General features: G+C 45.2%; 1 long non-coding RNA gene across 1 annotated transcript in view; it reads right to left on the bottom strand.

Moving 5' to 3' along the window:
- Positions 1 to 5,697: 5,697 nt before the first annotated feature.
- LOC139180224 (uncharacterized) overlaps positions 5,698 to 18,631 on the bottom strand; it is a 70,757-nt gene continuing 57,823 nt past the window's right edge. Inside the window, exon 3 of the long non-coding RNA XR_011564549.1 lies at positions 5,698 to 6,100. This is a non-coding gene — a long non-coding RNA (uncharacterized lncRNA). The remainder of the gene's footprint in view (positions 6,101 to 18,631) is intronic.

The following is an 18,631-nucleotide window of genomic DNA, read 5'->3' as shown; positions in this document are numbered from 1 at the left end:
GCAAATCACAGTTATATGGGAAAATGTGGAAGCAGGGGGGGTTAATTTATTCTACTGCAGCTTCCAAAAGACAAGAGAAATGTCCTTATTGATTACCATGGTATTGATGGTATTGGTGTCTTAAGCATCTCTAAGAACCATGTGGTGGGCCACCTGGAGGGGGTCCCTGGTGAGAAGCCCCTGCACGGTGACCATCAGCTTTAGCACCCTGGGATCGACTCGGTCAAAGGCCAGGCTGTGCCCTGCCTCACACTCACGCCTTGTGTATGGCAGACATTCAAAACACACATAATCCTGGGCTAATGCTCTACACCAGGGACCGTACTAAGCAACACACATATGGAAAGCATCACAATTCTACAAAGTAGATTTTGTTACATCCTCTGCAGATACACATTTCACAGATTCCAAAGCCAAGGTGAAATGTTGTCATGAAGTTTATTTAAGGTCATACAGCTAGTACGTGGTAGTCAGGATATGGGTCTGAAAATGGATATTTGATAAAAATGTAGACAGCAGTGGCAGTTTTAAGGAATGATATTGGAGCAGAGACCAAGCTGTGTGTGTCCAGGAGTGAGATTCAGTGTTTCTGTTCTAAACATGTGATACTGAAGATGCAGAGAAGGAAGAATTGAGTTTGCAGATCCTCGGCTCAGAGAAACCCAGACTAGCGATCTAAATTGGGGGTATCAGATAGAGAAGGGGCGTATACTTCAAAACTGGGTGAAATCACCCTTGGGCAAAGGAGGAATCGAAAGGCACATGCAGAGTTCCAATGCCCGCAGAACACCCATCTCTAGCGATTAGAGAATGAAAAGCCAGCAAAGAAAACTAAAGGCTCAGGGAAGGAAAGAAAGCACAGTGGCACCGTGGAAGTCAAGACGGGAGAGGACCTGGGAAGGGTGAGACCCACTCAAACACACATGTGAGAGGCGGGATTAGATCTGAAGAGAGGAGTGTCCACTGATCTTGGGACGGAAATTCTGGGTGACTTGAAAAGGATGTTTTCTGTGGAGTGGTAGGGACTGAAGTCACATTCAAAGTGACATGGCAGGTGAGGGCAAGTGTGGACAGATGTTTAAGGGGTTTTACCCTGGATGAGAACGGGAGACTAGACAGTGTTTGTGGGAGGATAGAGGCCAAGGGAAGTGTTTTTTATATATTTATACATATTATTCTTTAAACAATCCATTAATATGTTGAGTATAAGAGACTGCCACTGACTCTACTTTTTTATATATTCATGTATTTATTTTGGCTGCCCTGGGTCTTAGTTATGGCTTGCACATGAGATCTAATTCCTTGAGCAGGGATCAAACCTGGGCACCTTGCATTGGGAGCATGGAGTCTTACCCACTTGACCGCCAGGGAAGTCCCCCAAAGTGTGGTTTTGTTGTTTGTTTTTAAGTGGGTTCTCTAAAGCACTGGTTCTCAGACTCTCCTTATATCAGAATTATCTGGTGGGCTTATTTAAGAATAAATGCTGGGGGCCCCAAAGTTTCTGACTCAGTAGGTCTGGGGTAGACAGTGAGAGTTTGCATTATATTTCCCAGGTGATACTGAGGCTGTGCAAGCAAGAACCACACCTTCAGTATCACTGCTCTAGAGCGACACATGCTTGCCGAGACGGTCCTGTGTGGAGAAAGGCACTGGTGAGGCACGAGAGGAAGCAGTTCAGGAGCAAAGTTCTTGAGAGTGTGTGAGGGTCTGGAACCCAACACACAAATGCCCTTGAGCATCACAGGGAGACTGCTTCCACGGAAACCAGGGGACACATTCAGGGCCGCTCAGCCCCTCTCCACAGGTCCATCCGCCTCCAGATCAAGGTCTAATGTGCCTCAGTCTGATGGGGTTGAAAGCCTGACCCGGTTCATCACACAGGATCTCAGTCCAGCACGGCTCAGGTGCTCTGACTGCCAGTGCTTCTCGAGTGTTACCTCCAGCCTCTCACTCCCCGGTGGCGCCACAGTAAAAAATCTGCTGGCCAGTGTAGGAGACACAAGAGACGTGGGCTCAATCCCTGTGTCAGGAAGATCCCCTGGAGGAGGACATGGCACCCCACTCCAGTGTTCCTGCCTAGAGAATCCCACACACAGAGGAGCCTTGAGGGCTACAGTCCACGGGGCCACAGAGTAGACACGACTGAGAACACACACATGTGCACACTCTCTCCAGTGTCTCGCTCCCAATCCAGTCTTGGCACCTGCACATTTGCCATGGGCCTTTCAACTAAGACTTTATATAGTTGTTTGGTGGAACCCTAGGGATGCTGAGACATTCCTTCTGAGATGGTTGTTGTTGTTTAGTTGCTAAGTCATGTTTGACTCTTGTAACCCTATGGACTGTAGCCCACCAGGCTCCTCTGTCCATGGGATTTTCCAGGCAAGATTACTGGAGTGGATTGCTATGTCCTTATCCAGGGGATCTTCCTGACTCAGGGATTGAATCCTATACTTCGGGCAAAATCTTTACCCTAGAGCCATGTGGGTAGCCAACTTTGGGGGTAGAGCTAGGCCAGAGGAAGAAAGGGTGGAGACCACAGTGACTTCAGCCAGAGGATCTCTGCTGCCATTCAGCTTCTGTATTGGGGTTCTGAGTGTTCCATTTGAAGTGGCGGTGAACGATTGAAAAGCCAGTGCTGTGGAGATGACTGGCGTCTCTAAACCCTCACTGTCACCCTAACGTGGGTTCTGATCTTCATAACTTGCCATCTTTCTGCACTCCAGCTTGGATTCCCCCTCCCTCAGCACAGTCCAGTGGTGAGGCACCCCCAGATCCCAGTTCTTGGAGGTTCTGCTTCCTGCTGGATCTGCCTGCAGGAATATATGTGGAGTCAATGCACCCAACTCCCAGCTTAACTGAAAGGGGACCCACAGCTCTCTTGGTTGGGCCTCTTCTGTGCCAACCGCTGGTCTGGATGGATGCTCGATTCTGTCTGTCTGCTCTCGCAGGTTGAGCTTGTTTCTGGACCATTCTCTGCAGTGTGACCTCAGCTATGGTGGGTGAGGCTGCTTTAGGATACCTGCTTCTCTACTGGTGATCCCAGCTATGTGGCCCCAGCCACATTTAACCTGGCAGTGTCATGACATATTAGGAAACAGGTCAGTAAGGAAATTATGGGTGAAATGGGGCAGAGGGTTAAATAGGAAGACCCTTGGTTTGAGGAAAGTTATTTTGTGACTCTGTATGAGATAGACTGTTTGTGATCCCATGAACTGTAGCCTGCCAGGCTCCTCTGTTCATGGGATTTTCCAGGCAAGTGTACTGGAGTCGGTTGCCATTTCCTTCTCCAGAGTATCTTCCCAACCCAGGGATCAAACCTGGGTCTTCTGCAAGGCAGGCAGACACTTTACCATCTGAACCATCAGGGAAATCCATGAGATAGACAGAAATTAAAATATGCTTGCTCCTTGGAAGAAAAACTATGAGAAACCTGCTGCTGCTGCTGATGCTAAGTCGCTTCAGTCGTGTCCAACTCTGTGTGACCCCATAGACGGCAGCCCATCAGGCTCCACCGTCCCTGGGATTCTCCAGGCAAAGATACTGGAATGGGTTGCCATTTCCTTCTCCAATGCATGAAAGGGAAAAGTGAAAGTGAAGTCGCTCTGTCGTGTCTGACTCTTCGAGACCCCATGGACTGCAGCCTACCAGGCTCCTCTGTCCATGGGATTTTCCAGGCAAGAGTACTGGAGTGGGGTGCCATTACCTTCTAGACAGCATATTAAAAAGCAGAGACGTCACTTTGCTGACTGTATAGTCTGTATAGTCAAAACTGTGGTTTTTCCGATAGTTGTGTATGGATGTGAGAGCTGAGCCATAAAGAAGGCTGAGCACTGAAGAACTGATGTTTTCAAATTGTGATGCTGGAGAAGAGTCTAGGGAGTCCCTTGGACAGCAAGGAGATCAAACCAGTCAACCCTAAAGGAAGTCAAACCTGAATATTTACTAGAAGGACTCATGCTAAAGCTGAAGCTCCAACACTTTGGCCAATGATATGAAGAGCCAACTCATTGGAAAAGACCTTGATACTGGGAAAGATCGAGGTCAAGAGGGGAAGAGGGAGATGGAGGAGGAGATGGTTGGATGGCATCACCCATTCAATGGACATGAGTTTGAGCAAACTCTGAGAGATAGTGAAGGACAGGGAAGCCTGGCTTGCTGCAGTCCATGGGGTCACAAAGATTTGGACATGACTTAGCAACTGAATAACAGTGAGATAGACAAGGGCCAGGAAATTGGAAAAAAGGAAATGTTACAGATGAGGCTAAACAATGGTCTGGGTGAGAGTTGCAGAAGCCAACAAAGTGACATATGGAAGGGAAAAAAATAATGAATCAGGAGATGTATAAATAAATACAGAGAACTTTGTGGTAAAATCTTACCACAAAGAATTTTTTTGGCACACAAGATGGTTGCATTTTACTGCCCTCTGAAGGTATCAGTAGATGGACCACAGCATTTGCTTCAACTAAAGAGACATGGGTAGAAATGATTTTGGGACAACCAGGTGAAAACATTCAGTGCTGCCAGGAGGCTCTCCGCATCATCTCTGCCCTCAGAAACCTGGATCGTTTGCAGGAGTCATAGGAGCAGCACAGCCTGGAATACCAGGTCTCCATCAGAATTGCCCTGGAGAGGCACTTGGATGCCCACAGTACACCTCGGACTGCACTGGACCACTGTATCAGAGGAAGTTGGACCGGGAAAAGGCAGTTTCTGCAGAACTAGCCCACCCCGTGAAATACATATTTTATCAAAAGTTACTTTACTGCTTGGCAAGTGTGGCCTGAAGTATAAACACCACCCCCGAATGCCAGCCAGTCTCTCACTTCTCAGAAAGCTGGTGCATGGAGGGTTTTGGAGGCTTTTTTTTCAATACCCTAGAAAACATAAACCTTCATGAACACCGGATGTTGTAACATCATTAGAATATTTCTGTAGGTTTCTCTAGTCATCTCTCCTTTCTGAAGCCAGGCCTCTTTAAACACTTCTTGGATCAGATCTAGTAACTCCTGAGAAAGACAGGAAAAGAGAGCGAAGGTTTTCATGTTTCCTTTTCTCTTCTAGTTTCTTTAAAGTTCAAAGTTGGCCCTGGCAATTGTACAACAGATTTTTGTTTTTCCCTTGAGCCATCAGTGACCTGAGATCTTTGGGGTTTGAAAGAAGCCAAAGTTTTGGATCCTTTTCTGAGGTTAATTGTCTTTCTAGTTAAATCTGGCAACAAATTCTTTCTTAAAATCCTTATTTGGCAAGAAAATATTAGTCAGACAGTGAAAGAAATTGTGGGACACATGCACACAAATCCACATATAAATTTTTCAAAACATCTTGACCAAGGACTTTCTTTTCTATTTCTTTTTAGGTAATGGTTAAACAGCTTTGCACATTGGTATTTTATGTCACTAGCTATTTCAAGCATTAGAAAATGTTTGGCATGGTGCATTAGAATTATTTCCTAAAAAATGTCAACACACAGTTATGTAATAAAATGTCCACAGTAGTGACACAGTATATCTGCAAGATAAGGCAAACCCCAAGGGAAGTGTTGAATGAAACTGGGAAAACGTAACATACAATTTATTTTGTTTAAAAATGCAAGTGGATGTTTGTGAATCGAGAAGGCCTACAAACACATGCCTTTTGGAATTCCCTGGCGGTCCAGTGGTGAGCATTTGGCACTTTCACTGCTGGGTCCTGAGTTTGATCCCTCGTTGAGAAACTAAGATACCACAAGCCGTGTGTGGTTCATCTAAAAAATCAATTAAGTCAAACATCTTTTAAACATATTTTAAACCATATTCTAAGACTCACTGAAAATTTAGGAGATAAAATTGCCTAGCTTATAGCCAGAGAACTATTTATAAAAACATTGAAACTTAAATTATAAATGGACATGACCTCAGACGTGATTGAATAACCACCTCTTTATAACGTCCATTCATTTTTCTTATGCAACACTCATCCTCCATGTGATATGAAAATGTTACAGGATTGTCTTCTTTGACCTCTTTGTGGCTGAGTTGGCTGTGTAAAGTCTGATAAGAATCACGAGGCTCCTTATCTTCAAGCCGTCCATCATCATCGCCAGGAGTTTGGTGATCTGTGATGAGCAATTATGATACCAATGTGGTTAAACCCCCATGCAAATATAATGTCACCCAGGAGGGTGCCAAAGCCTTTCTCAAAAGCAGAAACCCTGAGGTTCATATTCACTTTACAGTGCTTTTCAAATAAAAAGACAGTGCTCCATAGACTTACAGGCTTCACGGAAAATTAACGGGTTGCAACATGTCCACAAATTTCAGGCTGGGTTGTTGGGAAAATAGTAGAAATAATGGTAGGACACTGAGCTAATCAGCAGTGAATTCTGGAAAGAGATGAAGAGCCTGAGATACGCTGGGTTGTGGCCAAGATGTGATGTTCAAAATGTGGTCCATGAAGCAGTAGAATTGACATTTCCTGGGGACTTGTAAGAAATGCAGAACCCTGGGTGCCACCCCAGACCTCTGGAATCAGATCTGGCCTCCTAACGAGATCCCCAGGTAATTCTTTCACACATTCAAGTTTGAGCAGCACTCATTTGTACAGCCTAGAAGGGCTGGCTGCCTGTGTTGGTTCCCAAGAGCTGTTGTTATTACCTGTTCAAGAGGTCACATTTCTACCTGCAAGGGCTTCTGCACCGAAGAAACCCCCTGGGGGAAAACACACAGGGGAAATCAGACTGAGCCAACTAAGCAAGCTCTTCGCTGGAAGCAGAAACAAATGGGTGCTGAAAAGAGCAGGGAACTTTAATCAGACCCACAAGGAAGAGCAGATCAAGCAGAATTCAATAAGGCCAAGTTCTGCTAGAACAAGCTGAGTCTCAGAGCAAACATGCTTCAGAGGCCACGGAACGATAGAAATGGAGTTTTGGGCACTGAGCCATGATCTGAGTGATTCTGCACACGAGCCAGCCACAGCGTTGCAAGTTTGCAGCACTAGGGGCCAAAGGAGTCACTTTAAAAAGGCGTCTCTACTCATTACCCCCAGATGATACTTGGTTTGATTCTAAGCTAATAAATGATGGGCATTCAGCCCGAGCTTTCCCCCTAATTTCCCTGCATAATGACTCTAAGTGAACTGTCTTTTCTGTAAACATTCACCATTTAGGGATACTGCTGCTGTTTTCTCTTTGGTCCTTCAACCTTCAGAGGTCAGGGAGTCTCCTGGAGTCACTCAAGTGGAAAATGTGAAAAACACCTGAAGATTAATGGATTAGGCAATTTTGAGCATAAACTCCATTTGGCACTACACATACATCAATGTATAGGATACCATAATGGAAAATACTATGAAAATGAAGATTTCTATATATTTATGCATATGTGTGTGTGTATGTGTGCTCAGTCATGTCTGAGGGTTTGTGACCCCCCAGACTGTAGCCCACCAGGTTCCTCTGTCCATGGGATTCTCCAAGCAAAAACACTGGGGTGGGTTGCTATTTCCTCCTCCAGGGATCTTCCCCATCCATGGATCAAACCTGCATCTCTTGTGTCTCCTGCACTGGCAGATGGGTTCTTTACCACTAGTACCACCAGGGAAGCCCATATTCATACATATATTTTTTAAAAAGGAAAAGAACCCCAAGGGCACTCTTGCTGACATTCCAAGGTCTGGCAGAGCCCAGAGCTATGAAAACGGAAAGCTTTTTTGCCTTCATGCCTACCTTTCTCCCACGGCCTGTGCCCTAGCTGTTCCCTTTCTGCTCCGTGTAACCTGGAAAACTCATCCCTCAATGCCCAAGTCAAATGTCACCTACTGGGCTATGCCTTCCAGGCTCCCCAGGTGGAAGTCGTGCATTCCTCACAAGGCTGCCTCCCAAATCCAGACTTCCTCCATTGCTCCATAGAAGGCTGCACTGAGCCTGCTGGCCTGCAAGTTCCTGCTACTAGACCGTAATTTCCTTCAGAACATGGAGAGTCTTGTTTGATCTTCACTGCTTGTCAGGACACTAATGTGACCTCCCAAACCAGTAAACGTGGATCAAGAGATGCTGTATTCTTTTTTTTAAAAAGCTTTGTTATTTTGTATTGGAGCAGAGCCAGTTAACAGTGTTGTGATGGTTTCAGGTGGATGGCAAAGGGACTCAGCCATACATACACAGGCGTCCCTTCTCCCCCAAACGCCCCTTCCATCCAGGCTGCCACACGGTCTTGAGCAGAGTTCCCCGTGTCATACAGTAGGTCCTCACTGGTGATCCACTTTAGATACAGAGTATGACATGACCATCCCAGGCTCCCTAGCCATCCGTCCCCCACACCCTTCCCCACTGGCAACCATAAGTTCATTGCCTCAGTCTGTGAGTCCCTTTCTGCTTGTAAGTTCATCTGTATCATTCTTTAGATTACACATATAGGGAATGTCACAGGATATTTCTCCTTCTCTGAAGACGCGGCTGTATTCCTGCTTTGACCTGGGATTCACCCAATGCCACAGGGAGAGGAGAAGATTCAGCAGGTTGAAAAACGTCAGTATCAGAATTCGCAGACCGTAACAGAGCCTTTGGCTGCACACCGGCCCTCAGCTCCTCCGAGAGCACCAGGATTCTCCCGAGCACACCTGTGGTTCCCCCTCTTGCATCAAGGATGCATGACTCCAAAGCCTAGAAACACGTCCCCTCTGCTTCCCCTGGTGTCAAAAATCCAGGGTCACTCTCGTCTGTTTTACTCACCCTCTGTCTCCACTCATTTCTAAACTGCGTAGAGGTTGGGAGAACGGAAACCTAAGGAATCAGAAGAACTCGGGAAGGCCTCGTGCCCTCGTGAGCAGATGCAGGCAGAAGAGCGTCGTGTGGCTGCCCGGGTGGGGGGAGCCTGGGGGAGAAGGGACTCACGTGGGGGCGTGGCTGAGGCCCTCTGCTGATCACCCGGAACTGTCACCATCTTGTTCATTGTCCATACTCTGAGACAAAATGAAAACTTTAATTTTAAAAAAATAATAAAATTAGAAAAAAGAAGACTCCCCAGGGACAGTTTTTATGGTGCTGAGACAAAGAAGGGGGAAGGAGAAAGGGAAAAGTAGGGTGACCCTTAGAACACACGAGCGTGGGAAACAGGAATGCTCTGACCAGAGCGAACAGGCCCATGTGTCCTGAGACCAGCACCCCCGTCCTCCGTGGGGGCAGCACCGGGGGCGGCTCCTCCCCGCCCAGTTCTGGCCCCAGAGCAGAGTCACCAGTTGTACACTTGTCATTTCTGTCCACGCAACGCAATTAGAGACCAAACCCACTGAAGGATCGTGGACCATCCAATATCCCAGGAGTCTAAAAACCCTGCAAGTCCGAGACTATTCTCCCCCATCCCGTAGGTGTTGCAAGAGTTCTCCTGCCCTAGGTCTGGATTTATGTTGGATCCTTTCACTTTGAAAAACATACTTTCTTAAATAACTTTTCAAGAAATTCCATATTCTTTAGCCTGCTCATTTTCCCATGGTGTTAGTGATGGAAATGAGTAATTTTTTTATTCAACTTATGTCGCAAAGAATCTGACAGGACTGAAGTGGCTTAGTGTGCATGCATGCACACACACACACACACACACACACACACACAGAGTGTTAACACTGTGAGTAACTTTGGGCTCGAAGACAACTCATGTGACTGAATTCATTAATTTCTGTAAGCAGAAAGCTGTTAACTGGTCTCTTTTTTGGGTTCACGTTCTACCAGATAATGACTAACAGCTCTAATCTTTTACTTGTAATGCTTTATGAAATGCTTACTTTTCCAGCTAGCTGTCTTGCTGTCACTGACATACATACAGCTCTTTCAAGATAAACTTTCTAGACAAGCCTTTGACTACATTTAGGTCTATTTGTTTGGAGAAGGAAATAGCACCCCACTCCAGTACTCTTGCCTGGAAAATCCCATGGATGGAGGAGCCTGGTAGGCTGCAGTCCATGGGGTGGCTAAGAGTTGGACACGACTGAGCGACTTCACTTTCACTTTTCACTTTTATGCATTGGAGAAGGGAATGGCAACCTACTCCAGTTTTCTTGACTGGAGAATCCCAGGGACGCTGAGCCTGATGGGCTGCCGTCTATGGGGTCGCACAGAGTCAGACACGACTGAAGCGACTTAGCAGCAGCAGCAGCAGCAGGTCTATTCATAAAGCAGGTTTATAAGTCAATTTACTGAATATGAGAAATGGTGGGTTTTTGCCATCACTGGAGAACTGAGAGCCATCACACCAAGCGTGAGAAACAAGCTAATTGTACATACAGGAGCACAGAGCCGCGATCCGGGAAGGGGGAGATGCTATAATAGTCCTACCAGGTGACGCCACCTACCCGTATTCTCTACTGAGAAAAACAATGGATTTTCCAGTTTGGGTTTAGCTCCCACATTTTTCTGGTGTTCAGAAAAATATCTGGATGTGTCTCACAAACTGCGGAGCCTGCACTGACAGGGGATTAATTCTAGGAGACAGAACCTCAGCCCTGGGGAAGAGAACAAAGCCTGGACGGTCTGGGTCTGCAGAGATCCCGGCCCCCAGGCCCTCGGGGCACACAGACCGGTTGCAGGGGGAGCTGCCGGGAAAAGGCTCAACCGAGTCACCCCTGACACTGGGATACGGGGGGGAAGCAGAGCCGCCTCGCGCGCCCTTCCCAGGGGAGACCGCCGAGAGGGAGATGTAGGGGAGCTCCCCTCAGTTGACCCTGAAACGTGCGTGCTCCACACATCCTTTCTGAGCAGGCAGCCCCACAAAACACGCGGGAAGCAGAGAGGGAGAGACCTGGCCTGGCGGCTACGCGACCCAAACCCTCTCTGAGCCGGCGAGTGCAGCAGGTTTCCGTAGGAGACACAGGAGTCCTTTCCCGACGAGCTTTCCGGCCACTGGCTCTGTAGTGTAAGTGAATGCTTACACTTCTCTGTTCTCCAGAACCTTCTGAACATCCCTAGAAGGGAAGTGTATTATCCTTAACCATATTTACCTATTTTGTTTCAGGTAAAGAAATAGATTTCCTGGGTGAAGAAATGAATTTCAGAGTGGAAGTCACACATTACTCCCTTGCCTGCTGCTGCTGCTGCTAAGTCACTTCAGTCTTGGCCGACTCTGTGCGACCCCATAGAGGGCAGCCCACCAAGCTCCCCTGTCCCTGGGATTCTCCAGGAAAGAATTCTGGAGTGGGTTGCCATTTCCTTCTCCAATGCATGAAAGAGAAAAGGGAAAGTGAAGTCGCTCAGTCATGTCTGACTCTTAGCGACCCCATGGACCGCAGCCTACCAGGTTCCTCCGTCCATGGGATTTTCCAGGCAAGAGTACTAGAGTGAGTCGCCATTGCTTTCTCCAACTCCCTTGCCTATAATCCCGTTACTATCAGACATCCAGAATTAAGCAGATTTAGAGAGAAAGAGCAGAGTTGCCAGGGTCCAAAGGGTAAGTGGGGGTGACAGCCGATGGGGATGATGTGTGATGAAAATGTTCCAAAATTAGATTATGTTGTGCTGGGTGTACAGCTCTACAAATATACTGAAAACCACTAAATTTTTTATACTGAATAGGTGAATTTTATGGTCAGTTCAATAAAACTATTTTTAAAAGTAGGATTTTTATCAGTAAATAAAACCTGAAATTACAATGTTTTAATATTGCTATAAGCATATTTTATGTCTTTAGCTAAAATCAATTTTTAAAAATATTAAAAATGTGGTGTTGGAGAAGACTCTTGAGAGTCCCTTGGACTGCAAGGATATCCAACCAGTCTATCCTAAAGGAAATCAGTCCTGAATATTCATTGGAAGGACTGATGCTGAAGCTGAAGCTCCAATACTTTGGCCACTTGATGCGAAGAGCTGACTCATTTGAAAAGACCCTGATGCTGGGAAAGATTGAAGGCAGGAGGAGAAGGGGACAACAGAGGATGGGATGGTTGGATGGCACCACCAACTCAATAGATATGAGTTTGAGTAAGCCCTGGGAGTTGGTGATGGACAGGGAGGCATGGTGTGCTGCAGTCCATGGGGTCACAATGAGTTGGACACAACTGAGCGACTGAACTGAACTGAACTGAATAAAAATGTGTAATGTCAATGGGAAAAACATTTGAAATACTAGAGTCTGGTGTCAAATATAATTTTGAAAATGTATATATTTAACCAAACATGTCCTTCTAATAGTTCTTATAAATTGCATGCGGTTTTTAAAATATAATGATTTCAGGTATATAATGTAAAACATACAAAATGTTTCTTCAGTTTCAAATTTTCTTATCATACAGAATTAATTATGACTGACAATTTCAGAAAAGAAATGAGTAGAGCTGCTGTATCTAATGCAGTGATTACATGGCATTTATGCTTACATTTAAATTCATTAAAACTCAGTAAAAGTAAAAATTCAAGGTCTCAGTCCCACTGCCAAGTGCTTGATGGTCACGTGTGGCCAGCTGGCTGCAGTGTTAGGGCAGCTGATAGAACATCTCCTCGTCACTGAAAGGTCTACTGGGTAACACTCTTCCTGAAATTCATTTACAGTCTTGGGTACATAGGATTATTCTCCCTTGGGACTAATTTTTCTCTTTGTAGTTCTTTATGAAGTATTTTACTTATTGTATTTAGATTTTTACTACTACTTTATAAAAATCTCATCTGAACACAGAAAATCAAAATCTCTGGCTGTTACTATTACAATCATGTGTTAATGAGATTGGTTTTCCTAAACCTGAAAGTTTTCAGAACTGATGCTCACAAGATAACCCCCTGGGTTCTGCCTAGCAACCTTGACAGCATCTTCATCTCTGAGATGATCACTGACCACCCAGTGAAATCATTCCCACTCTGTTTTGTAATGTCTAAGAGGATCCATCCCTTCCAAGGACTTGGGAAATGGCAATCAAGGGAGATTATTAGGGAGAAAATTAGAGGACTGGAGGAAAAAAAGGCTAGAAACAATAAAATAATCACAGGTTCCACTTGTAACTCTGGGGCATCTTTGGAACTAGGCCTCACGGTGTACTTTGTAAAAAGTGAAGGATGGAGTGTCTGTTGACTTCTGTTGAATCCTAGAGGTATTTTCCAAAATAACCAGTGAATTCCAGTACTCCTATAAGACGCTTGAATCAATAAAACCAGTAGCAAAACACAGGTTCCATTCATTCCTCTGACTTCTCTATTTGTCCCTGATCTCTACTTATTCTGAGGTCGATTAGTCCTTTGGCAGACACCAACACTGTGCCATGTTCATAGGCAGAACGCCAGACCTCCCAAGTATTTCAAGATTGGTTGAAGGGACTCTCTATTCATGCCTAAACTCTCACATCTGCCTGCCTTTCAAGACTCATGATGTTGTGACTACAGCTCGGTTTGGTTTTTATTTTATTTTATAATCTTAGCTTTGGTCTTTTTTTAAAGCCTAAATACAAAACAGAGTTTAGTCCATTTATGAATGCCCCTTCTCACCCATCAGCTACTATTCTGAAACACTTAGAACAGTGATTCACCCACAGTGAGAAGACAGACCGACAGGTGATAAGTGAAAAGACAGGTGATGGATGAATGAGGGCAGATATAAAAGACATAAAAGACATTCATCTCCTGTGAACCATACCTGCGGGCTCTGGAACCCTGTGATTCCCAGTCATACAACTTTTCCAGCACCCCCTAACCCTTTTTTCTTCCCTCAGTGGAATAGGGTCAAAGATGTTGAGACTTCTTGTAGAGAAGTAGGTAGATACATCTCCTAGCCACTCCAGCCACTCAAGACTAACACATCATCTTAGGACAGAATGATATATAATAATATAAACCAGATCTCACTAATATCTCTACACTTAGGAAAAATAAGATCATTATCAGTAGTACTTACTGGATTCAACTATCCCATCACAGACATGATGAGCCAATATAACCATTCAGCTGACAATGTTTATCTCTTGGCAAAGATTCTCAGGACAAACTTTCAGTGACTCAGGTTATTATCACTGAGGCGGCAAAAATAACCTCAAATGAAAATTTCCTGCAATAAATGACTTAAATCCAATTAGACTAAACATTACCAGCTACATCAGGGCATTAATAATGAAGCATTTCATAGATAACAGGAAGCTTTGAAGTCCCTAACACCAATTGCTACAATTCACTTAGACATCTCATCTTTGCCAAAAAAGGGAACAGGGGCATTTTAGACTCTTTCGAATTTCTGACTTACAAAAATATGTGCCATCTCTTACAAGGAACATTATAAACTAGAATATAGTCTGTAATATTTAGTAGGTCACCTCCATTGTGTTCTAATGATTTACCATGGATTCTACACATTGAGTCAAAAGTTTTGTTATATGCATTTAATTTCTGGTTATCTTTATAACCAGAAATTATCTTTTTTTTAAATTTTATTTTATTTTTAAACTTTACATAATTGTATTAGTTTTGCCAAATATCAAAATGAATCCGCCACAGGTATACATGTGCTCCCCATCCTGAACCCTCCTCCCTCCTCCCTCCCCACACCATCCCTCTGGGTCGTCCCAGTGCACTAGCCCCAAGCATCCAGTATCGTGTATCGAACCTGGACTGGCAACTCGTTTCTTACATGATATTTTACATGTTTCAATATCATTCTCCCAAATCTTCCCACCCTCTCCCTCTCCCACAGAGTCCACAAGACTGTTTGGATTCAATCCATCAACAAGATTCACGTCAGTTGAGGATGTAAGCCCATAGATCTGTGTGTGTGTGTGTGTGTGTGTGTGTGTGCCCATAGATCTGTGTGTGTGTGTGTATCACAAGGGACTTTCCTGGCTTCAGTGAGCCTGGACCACAGTGAAGCTGGCTGCAGTCCTCTAGGTTTTTGGCGCATTTACCAGAGGGCGAGGCAGACTTATGGTTTCATCTGAAGCAGATATTATACTTTGAAGCCACACATTAAGATCTTTAGGTTGGCTCACAGACTGGCTGAAAATTACAATTTAAGTGTGTTTATTATAACTGTGGCTTCCCTGGTGACTCAGATGGTAAAGCGTCTGCCCGCAACATGGAAGACCTGGGTTGGGAAGATCCCCTGGAGAAGGAAATGACTACCCACACCAGTACTCTTGCCTGGAACGTCCCATGGATGGCGGAGCCTGTTAGGCTACAGTCCATGATGTCCCAAAGAGTAGGACATGACTGAACGACTTCACCTTCACTTTCATTATAACTGTAAAATAATGCGGTTTTAATAAACCAGTTTATCCATCCTTTGTCAAGCTCAGCATAAAGAATGTAATCAACATTTCTAAAGACTTCTAAAATTAAGCTGAAATTGTAAACAGAGGAGCTAAGCCAAAGGCAGCCAGAAAACAGCTTAGGAGCTGTGCTGGTTCCTGTGGTTAGTTTTGGAAAGAAGTGAATGCAGCTTTCCCAAACCCACGTCAGTAAAGTAAATCTGAGAGTGACTCTGATCACAGTTGTACCTGCTGAGGGGTGAAGGGGTGGGGGCCACTCTGAATGCAGTGGACAGGAGGGGGAAAGCACCCTGAGGGCCCAGAAAGGGGCGGCCCTGCCAGGAAGACAGGAGAATCCCTGGAGAGGCGTTTGCTCGCAGCTTCTCAGAGAAGGCGCTGCTCCTCTGGATGAAGAGGTCTCCCAGGTTATGGGGCATTTCTTTAAAATGGAGCCCTTCCCTGGTGGCTCAGATAGTAAAGAACCTGCCTGCAATGCCACCCACTCCAGTGTTCTTGCCTGGAGAATTCCACAGACAGAGGAGCCTGGTGGGCTACAATCCACAGGGTCGCAAAGAGTCGGACACGACTGAGTGATTAACAGTTTCCTTAAAATGGAGCAGACCCCAGACTCCAGTCTCTCCTGATGACCAATGAGGGCCCACTGTACAGTACAGAGAACTCTACTGAGGGCTCTCCAGTAACCTACATGGGAAAAGAATCTGAAAAAGAACAGATACATGTGTGTGTATAGATGATTCACTTTGCTGTACATCTGAGAGGAACACGACATTGTTTATCAATTATGCTCCAAAATAAAAATTAAAATGTAAAATAAATAATTAAATGAAATGGAGTACAGATCCAAGTTTTGTTCTGGAGTCAGGCTTATTTTACAAGAAAAGTAAAAACAGGGTTTAATGGTTAGCATTCTACACTGCCACCCAAGTAGGCAAACACCAAGTCCAGGTGAATGTCCATGACGTAAGGATGGTGTTGCCTTGATATCCTATACAGGTGTCACATTTAATTTCTTTTTCTTCCAGCTTTACTGAGGTATCATTGACATACGGTGTTGTAAAGTTTAAGCTACACACTACAATGTTTGAGTTACACCCATCAAGAAATGATGACCATGACAAACTGAGTGGACATCATCATCTCATACAGATACAAAATTAAAGCAAAAGAAAAATAATTCTTTTTTGTTGTGAAGACTCAGTATTACTCTCTTAACTTTTATATATTGCATACAGCAGGATTCGTTATATTTATCATGTTGTACGTTCCATTCCTAGTACTTATTTGTCTTATAACTGGAAGTTTGTACCTTTTGACTAGAAGTCCTCAAATCTTAAGACTAAGGAATTTCATCAAATGTAACTTAATTTTATGAGAAACTTCATGCTGTGTTAAGTGAGCAGCACTGTCTTAATGATTTTCAGTACAGTTAATCTGCCTAGAATGTGGGAGACCTGGGTTGGAGAAGTGATGGCAACCCACTCCAGTGTTCTTGCCTGGAGAATCCCATGGACAGAGGAGCCTGGCGGGCTGCACTCCATGGGGTTGCAAAGCTTTGGACGCAACTGAGCAACTAAGCACACACACAGCTTAAGTAATTATTTAAAAAAAGAACCCACGGGATCTGAGGGCCAGAATCAGCCTCAGAAGTTGCCCTGTTTGGGGCTGCTCTTCCCACCCCCTTTCTCTAAAGAGAGGGTGCAACCTGAGCAGCCCTCTCTGGCTGAGGGCACCATGCTTCTAGAGGAACTGCCAGCCAGGGGCTCCTGTCGACATCACTGCTCACAATTGGACCGCAGGTTCTTCCATGGAGGGCCATCGGGGGAACATGTCTCCGTGCCCACCGCTGAGGATGAGCCGGGACCCCCGGATTTCCCTGGAATCACCAAAGACCTCGGGGTCCTTGCCCATGCCATCGATTCATTCAATTAGCCACAACTGGTGAGTCTCTGCCCCCGGGTGTATTGTCCTGTGAGATCATAAAGGGACACGTGGTCAAATTTCTATTACTTGCAGCAGACAGCGTCTTGCTCAATACCCTGACATACATATCCAGGCTCTTGAGTTTAACACACTTCAGGTCAAACTTCTTTAGCCTGACCTTGAACTCTTCAGGTATAATTCTATGATTTATTCTTCGATTGTACTTGCTGCGTCTGAGCTGCTGCTTATTTTGCAATTTTTTTTTCCTCGAAGAAGAGGCTCAGACCTCAGGCCAGGCTGTATGTGTGGGCTGGAGAAGAGAAGAAAGGCAGGGCATATCCCACCTGAAGGAGTCTGGGGTCAGAAGGAGCATCCTGCTGTTATTACGCGTGTAATAAGTATATAGAAGTGCCTGGGTTTATCAGTACCTTCGAAATGAGGCAAAGTGTATGTCCCTCCTCTCCCTGCAAGGAATTTAATTTTACTCACAGGTTAAACTAATTCTAATAAAAACAAATATTTAAGATCTAACTCCTCCATTAACTAGCACCTCAAACTTGAGCAAGTCCAGAATCTCACTAAGCCTCCATTTCCTCGTTTTCCTCCAATTCAGAAAACGAGATGTGTAGGCTGGGTCACCTTGAGGGCTCCTTCTAACGTTAAGATCCTACAGTTCTGTAAGCCACATGTTCATTTCTGCTTCCTGAAGTGCATTTTCAATAACAGCCACCAATTAGAACCATCCAGACACTTGCTGCTTCAGCCTCCCCTTTCACCGGACGTCACCCTGAGGGTCTCAGAACACCTCGATGGAGCTGCAGGTGCCAGGGGATCTGTCAGACATCTCCTCCCGATAAAAGCCTACTCGTGTCTGCTGTGCGCCAGCAGCCACGCAGCCCTGGGCACAGAGCAGAGGCAGCAGGAAAGTGACGTGGGATGTCTCTGTTCCATTTGCGTTTGTGTACTTGGCTGCGCGGGGTCTCAGCTGCACATGCAGGATCTTCGCTGCGTCTCTTCGGTGGGGTGCACGGCCTCTCTATTTGCAGCACGCAAACTCACTAGTTGTGGCTCACCGGCTTAGTTGCTCCAAGGCATGAAGGATCTTAGTTCCCTGACCAGGGATCGAACCCGTGGCCCCTGTACTTGATCACTGGGCCACCAGGGAAGTCCCCCTGATTTGATTTTTAAATTAATGCCTTTCAAAGGAAGCTCTTACTTATCCACAATACACAAGGACTCTGCCCAGCCCCCAAAGTACAATTGATCCATGAGCATTTGGTTCCCGTGACAGGCAACTCACAAAAGATGCCTGAATGATCCAGACACTCAACTTCATGAACACTCAGGGAGATGCAAATTAAATGCAAACTATGATGCCGCCACAAAGTTTTTTAAAATAGCTAAAATGAAAAATATTGACAACGCCAGTCGCTTTGGGCACTGGATCTCTGTAATGCTGCTGGTGGGGGTGGAAGTTGGAACAATCACTTTGGAAAACAGGCTGGTA

The sequence above is a fragment of the Bos indicus genome, chromosome 27 (assembly GCF_029378745.1).
Source record: "Bos indicus isolate NIAB-ARS_2022 breed Sahiwal x Tharparkar chromosome 27, NIAB-ARS_B.indTharparkar_mat_pri_1.0, whole genome shotgun sequence".
NCBI classification, from domain to species: Eukaryota; Metazoa; Chordata; class Mammalia; order Artiodactyla; family Bovidae; genus Bos; species Bos indicus.
This window is presented reverse-complemented; position numbering and strand designations above follow the sequence as displayed.